Raw genomic sequence first — 7377 nt, 5'->3', positions numbered from 1 at the left:
CAATGCAGGTCTGGTTATATCACCCAGATCTTTCGGGGGGGGGGGGGGGGTGGAAATCTCAGTCTAAAAAATCTGGTGTTAAATAAAGCTTATTACAATTGCAGTTTGATATCTGTGCAGCAGCAGTCATCCAGAGCCCATTTTGGAGAGGCATTAGGAGACACAAGCCAAGCAGCTTTGTCCATACTCCATCGTGTGATGAGGAAGCTGTAGATTGTTGCACTTCTGGTGAGCGGGGCGTTGGGAAGGGAGTGAAAGAAAATAAGAAGAGTTGTAAATATAATAAGCATCTATCACACAGCTTTCCAAAACCAGACTAGTTCTGTGGACATGGGGAGAGCAAGGGGCCTCCGAACACTGTGCTTCTACCAAAAGTTTGTCAAAACCAGATTATAGCCTGGAGAATCTTTCTATCCAAGGTCAGGTCTAGTCCTGACGAAGCCAAGGAAAATTCAAAGCCAACTGAAAAAAAACCCCAAACCCAGAAATGACGAACAGAAGTACTTAAGCTTGAAAGAAGTTTTATTCACATGATCAACCAAAACCTAGGCTCATATGATTCAAAGCTGTTTGTTCATAATGCACAGGCTTCTTGCTTTCCAGAATGTGTTTAATTCTCCTACACATTCTCTCAAACGAAAGGTATGCTCCAGATTTCAGCACCTCCGTTGTGTCTACTCCACTGACCCCACAAGAAATCATCTCACTCAGTTTGTTTCCACACCTGGCTTTCTTCTCCTGCAGGATGTCAAACTGCAGAGCAGCATATACCCAAGAACATGTACTTTTCTCCCTCCATCTTTTGAAACACTTCAGCTCTAAACGCAGCAAATAGATGCGCATTTTTTGGGTCACTGGGTTTACAAATTATAAGAGCTGAAAAAGAAGATACATTAATTGTGGTCCTGACCTATACAGTTCCTCTTCCACAGCCTTGTTCCACCCTGGCACAGTGATAGCCAGAGCTTCTGAGAGCATGAAGGGAACTTGGGATGAAAAGAAAGGAGGAGGAAGAAGTAGCATTTATTGACCCCTTTGTATCTTATAGCCTGTGACATCTGCCGTGACTTGCCAGGCATGTGAAAACCTTCTGCACACACCGTACAGCAGAGGTGGACCTGTTCAGAGGTGACACTTGTGAAAACAAGCCCCATACCCAAAACCCAGATCTAAAACCCTTATGTTTTTCCAGCCTGGGAATTATTTGGATTTGGGTTTCTTCACTCAATAGCTCCTGATCTCCTAGAAATTCCTGTCTGTAAATGCCAGATATCTAGCTGAGAGAGTCAAGAACACACCTGCAAACCAGTATTAAATGTTCTGCAGAGCTCACCATCTCCATTTGCACGGCAGTGAGATTCTCAGCAGCAACGCAAAAGGAGCCGTACAGGAGAGGCTGTAAGGAAAAGTCCCAGGAAACCTCTTGTAACTTGCACAATTTTTAAACTTTGCCCAGTTAAACTGTGGTTCCATTAAACTTTCCTTTGGCTGGCAAAGGACTGGCTGAGTTATTATGGAGAACAGCCCTGAGCAATTAAAAGTGAGAGCAACATTACAAATCTAAGATTCGGTAGACAAAAATCTCTTGCAAAAGACACAGCCCTACGGAGTTATAGCCTACCCAAATGGGGAGAACCAAATTAAATGAAAAAACATATTGTATATTATCTTAATTTATATATTAGATTTTAGACAGTTCCAGATTTCTGGATTAAATACAATACCATGTGGCTCCATTAAGCCTCACTGGCCTTTTAGAATATTATTGAAAGAAATAATATATAATGGTTTGAAAGGTTTTTGGATGCTTGGTGGCATCATTATGCAATTTATTAATATGTGGGCAGAGTGACTAATGCCTCTGAGGATATATTTTTAGTTTCAAAAAAATAAATATAAAAAAGAAAAGTGCACTTGGGGGGGGGGGGGGGGGGAGGGCCAAGAATGAAAACCAGTTACAAATGGTTTTGTGCTAGTGGCACGTGATGGCATGCATCATTCTGTCTGTCCCTCCGTAAGCCCAGCACTCAGAATAGAGCACTTCTTTCACTTACAACATTTCCAAAGGGGCCCAGCAATTGCAGTTTGGTAGAATGTGGGTATCTAACTCCTTTTCTGGCATCTTTCTTTCATTTTTAAAGCTGAAAGGGACAATTCAGATCATCTAGTTTAACGCTCAATATAAATCCCCAAGAAAATAATTTCACATGTTCACTCGCTAATTGAGCCTACTACTATATGTTTCACCAAAGTTATCTGGGCTGGCCTCCAGTTCTGCTTCCAAGATGCAAAAGGATGACAACTCCCCAGTCCTCCTCAACAGTCTGTCCCGGCAGTCAGCCCCATCTCCCTTCCCAACCTCTCGATTTTGCCTGTCTTAAATTTCCAGCCATTGCATCTCGTTATGTTTTCCCCCATTAGACTATAAAGCCCTTTTGTAAGCGGTATTTTTTCCTCCAAAGGCATTTACTGCACAGAGTCAGGTCACTGCGTGATCTGCTTTTTTTGCTAAGTTCACCAAATTGAGCTCCTTAAGCCTCTCTCCACAAGATTTCCTTTTCCAACCCTCAAATCATCCTTGTAAAACTCAACCATAGGCTGAGAGTTTACAGCCTCTATCATGAATTCAAGTCCCTGAATCTCAGGTTAATAAAGTCTCTATTTTTTAATAAGGCTTCTGTGAAATGACTAGAAATAGTCCCGCAGGATGTGTTATTTGGAGGTAACTATTTCCACATGGGCTGGAGGTACAGGCCTGCGAGCAGAGCACGGGGAGAGCAGTGGGAGGGCTCTTCCCTCCTCTCCTCACCCTGTTCTGAAGCCTTTTTTAGCGCTCTCCCAAGTTGCATTTCAAAACCCACTATTTTTCTTGGAGGATCCATCACGATGGACATTTCCTAGACCTCTAGGAAGAAGCAGTGCGATTTCACCTCCCCGTACACGCGCCAAAACCAGCTCCTGAGGAAGCTGCCTCCCCCAGCACAAAACCTGCCCTATGCCCGCCGGGGCCGGGAGCCCCATCTCTGGTGGGAGCAGAGGCACTGACAGGGTCTTGGCACGTCTCATTCAGCAAACCGCTCCTTCCCCAGGCCGAAAGAGACATCTATAAAATCTTTCAAAGCTCACCAGAGCCCCTCCTTCCTCCCAAATTAATAGAATTAAAAACAAACCCTGGGGTTTTTCTTCCCTGTCCTTTTCCAGCGATGGTGTCCACACTTCAGAGCTGTTTCTTGCCATTATTAATTGATTGTTTTGCTGTTTGTTATATGACAGTGAAGGTTCACAGGAGGCTTGGCTCTAGATCTTTGAAGAAAACATTCCAATAATGCCAAAAATTCAGTGAAATGACAAAACATGGTGTGTTCTAGACAGTCTCCTCAAGTGCATGGTTCACTGCCCCACAGCTTCTGGATGGGGTAACATTCTGCCTTTTCATTGGTCATGTTTGATTTGTATGTGAGACTACACACCAGATGAGCAGTTTAAAAGATATGCCAGCTCAGTTTCCATTCAGTCTGGCCTTTACGTACCCCACAGGGACAAACTTGCTGTCCCAAACTGAAACCAACAATTTCAGAGGCAATCACGAATGATAAAATAGTCAAGTGAGTGAGGTCAGCACCAGCCCAACCACTTTTACACTTTTTTTCCTCATTTGTTTTGTTTGATTTTTCTGTGGCTCAGCTTTGCTCCCAACATTTGTGATCCAAAATGCAGGGAGAGTCCTTTGAGATACATCATTCACTTCAGGCCGCTTTCCATCACCCAAAGATGCCTACACATGTCCTGAAACCTTCTGGTGACTTAAGAGCTCCCCTAACCAATCTTTGCTATTTGGCTTCAAAAGACCTTTTCTTTACCTCTCTGATGAAAGACCATCAGTTTAAAAGCAAGCCTGAGTAGGTGATACCATTAGAGTAAACCACCTAATGAACTGACCCTCCTTTCTAACTGTGAGTAGTCTGCAAAGAACATATAGAACATATGGACTGGAAGAACTTGCCATTGGTTAGTGACTCAGCATCTCAGTACCGTCGTTACACCCAAAAGGTAACGTAGGCTTGTGTAAGCAACCTGCAAAGTCTATTAGATGAAAAGGAAACTTTGCGGTCAGGTGTAAAATTTAAAATTTCCACGTGGCAAGCACAGTTGCTCAAGCATTCTTAAAAATATCTGTGCTAGGAAAAGCCTAAGAGCTTCGTTGTTTGGTGGAAGCAGGCAGGAAAGGGTAAAAAAATGCAAATATGCTTGCATGGAAAGCAAATAAAAATAATCTTTGAAGGGAAAGAGTATTAGTGGATGTTTCCTAATGGTCGCCATTCACCCTGTTCATTCTTTGCACTCCACTTGCCAAAGGCATAAGGTTTTAATTTTGTTCATGGTCAATGTAATGTTTAGAGTTCCATCTACTTGAATGACTCTTCCGGGACTGGTTGCAATAGCTACATTTTGGGTTTAAATTGCTTTTTTTTTTTTTTTAAAACTACAACTGAATCTTACCAAGGAGTGAAACTGGAAAGGATAAAATTAGATTCCTGAACCTTCATCCCTTTTTAGAACCAGACACGAAAAAACTGCATCCAGTTTTGTTAAATATTTTTTCCACATCTGGTGTTCAGTCAAAACCATAAGAAAAGTGCTGGAAATCTCACAAGAAGCCTCGTACTCTTGTGATTTCCAGTCCAATTTTTGCAGCCACAGGAGATCTGTGTAGTTCAGATAAGAATCTGAAGCAGAAGCCAAACCCAAACTGTGAACCTCCTGAGGCTCACCCCACCCACAACAGCTTATGTCTTTACCCATCATTTGCAGCAGATGTTCTCCCAAATTCTCCAGTGAGATAAATTCCATTAAAAGTTTCAGGAGAAAGATTATAAGATACATACAATACAACATAAAAGTGTCCAAAGCAGCTCATCATGCCCCATTAAGTTATTGTTAAAGACCTTCATACAGCAGCATCTATTGATTAGAGCAGTTTGCTTCTCTTTACTACTTGTTTTTCCATGCTGGGCTTTGGGGGCTTTTTGATCTAAAGGCCACTGACGTCAATGAGAGCATTTCCATTGTCTTCAGCGGATCAAGCCCTTGACAAGCTGGTTCTCCCATAGGTCAGTCTGCAGAGTGTGGGTTTCTGCCAGCAGATTGTCCCTAGAACATTTCACTGTAGATTTACAGTCTTTATAAAATTTTAAAATGAAGTTCTATAGTTAGATTCATATGGTATATCATAAATTACAGCAGACTCTGCAAGCTTGGGTTTGAGGGTTGGTTGTTTTTTCATTTGGCTCTCGGGGAATGTATAGTTTTTTCCATAGGAACCTTTCTCCAAATGTTAATTTTACCTGCTTTCTGCTATTTTGCATCAGAACATGTACATTTCTCACGACCAAAGCTCTCCAGGAAAATTGTGCCTGTGGCAGCAGTGGTGATGTGAGCAAGCGTGGACTCATCATCTTGATGTTAGTTGGTAGGGCAAGCTGTGGCTTTGGGCTCTCCTTGGTACTAGTCAGACTAGTAAAAAAGAAAAGCAAGCCAAAAGTTTCAGATTACTTTTCTCCCTCAAGGTCTAGTTAAAGCTGTAATTTGGGTTTTGCCTATTGGAGGAGCAACTGGTCCAACTCTGCCATCAAGCTCTTGAGGGATAAATCCCTGGGACAAGGGATGATCTTCATGCAGAGCCTTGCACACATGAACAGTACTCTTAACTGGGACCTCTATGATCTCAATACTTCCTGCGGTGACCATGAAATGTGAAAGCAGGAGACAAGGGACAGCCCTCAGAGACTCGAGTCCTCATGCAGATTCCCCATTGCCAGAGTCTAAATTTAAGAATTCAAGCAGCATTACTGTGCCCATCTGCAAAGTGGGAGCAATAATCCCACAATACCTTTTCAGAAATGCTGCAAGGCCATGAACTCTGTCTACACAGAGTAGTACTGTTCAGTAGTAAATGAAATCTGTTTTCACTTCCAAGGCTATGGCATAAATTACTATAGGCAGAAATCCAGCCTAGCAGGCAATGAACTGGATGGGGCCCACTCAGTTCCTTCCATCTTTAGCTTTGATTTTCATTGTTCTGTTTCATTAACAGAATTTCCATGTTTTTTTTCTCCCCTCTCCCCCCCGTTGTAATTTTCCTAAGCTGTTAATTTGCCAGCAGAGAGAATGGCCTCATAATTGTATACCAGCTCCTCCAAAGCACCCACAAGAATCTCAGCAGTTTTTAGCAGACTCAGCATTTCCCTCTTTACTTCGCGGCCCTCGAATATATAGAAAAAGAAGCTGAAGAAAGTCTGTTGCTGTGTTCCCACTGGGGAGCCATAATCCAGCCACTTGTTTTCTGCTTAAAATGAGCAGATACTGACCTTAAAATCAGCACAAGTCCTCCCCAAGTCAATGGGGCTGTGGCAATTGGCACTGGTGGTTTTGCAGGACATAAACATCACCCCAAAACAGGCATCGGCTGACAACATCTTGATTCACTCCGTTCTCTCTTCTGTTCCTTTTTTTTAAGGAAGGATATTGATTCTGCTCAGGTCACCTCTGCATGAAGGAGAATGAAAGAGATGCTTAGGAAAACCATAAGGGATAGCAAAATAGTTCAGGTGACTTTTCCAACTCTCCCCTTTGCTTTCCCGTGTTGCCAGTCCCTAAACCCTACCAGGGATCAGCTCCACTCTCGGCCTCTTCCCTGATCACCGGTGTCGGAGGCTGCTTTTACTTTGTGGATGAACAGATGTTTTGCCACCACTAGCTGCCCCTTCTGATTCATGATTCATTTGAATGAAATTAACAGCAATAAATTTAATTCAAATCCTGTTTTTTCCCCAGTAGCAGAGTTTGTGAGTGCGTACAAGCGCTCCCACTGGAAAGAGAACTGGAAAGATAAAAATAGATGAGATGAATGAGAGATTACAGGATAAAGTGATGGCCACTTACCAGCCAAACAGGATTCGCTGCTGAAGGCTGACGAAGTCTCTGCTGACTTTGGGGTTTAGCAGCAGAGAATCTGCTCCATAATTTATGTTCAGCCAGGCTCTCGTGGAAGTAACACCTGACCATCTAGTATTTCCTTGGGGCGCTGGAAGAGAGGACGTTCGATGCCAACCTCTGCAGGAATGGCGCTGTACGATCTCAACCAGGGCGCTGGGGTCTGTGGGGCTGGATGACTCCCAGGGTTTAGGGAGTGAGGTGAGAAGGGTGGTGTGGAAACCAGCACCTAACGCATCCCCTGCCTTACCTGCATTCCCCCAGACATCATTAAATTCTCACCCAGGAGGTTCCTGTGGGCAATTAGGAATGGGCACATAGCAGGACATTATTTGTCCATATCTGAACATAGGATTTCCACCACGGTTTTGCTTTGCCTGTCAT

At 43.2% G+C, this 7377-nt stretch overlaps 1 long non-coding RNA gene across 1 annotated transcript; it reads right to left on the bottom strand.

Moving 5' to 3' along the window:
* LOC142602695 (uncharacterized) lies at positions 1 to 7061 on the bottom strand. The gene is made up of 4 exons (XR_012836458.1): positions 6943 to 7061; positions 6369 to 6546; positions 5346 to 5514; positions 1 to 225 (listed from the first exon to the last, which is right to left on the bottom strand). It is a non-coding gene; the product is annotated as an uncharacterized LOC142602695 (long non-coding RNA).
* Between the last annotated feature and the right edge of the window lie 316 nt (positions 7062 to 7377).

The sequence above is a fragment of the Balearica regulorum genome, chromosome 8, assembly GCF_011004875.1.
Source record: "Balearica regulorum gibbericeps isolate bBalReg1 chromosome 8, bBalReg1.pri, whole genome shotgun sequence".
NCBI classification, from domain to species: Eukaryota; Metazoa; Chordata; class Aves; order Gruiformes; family Gruidae; genus Balearica; species Balearica regulorum.
This window is presented reverse-complemented; position numbering and strand designations above follow the sequence as displayed.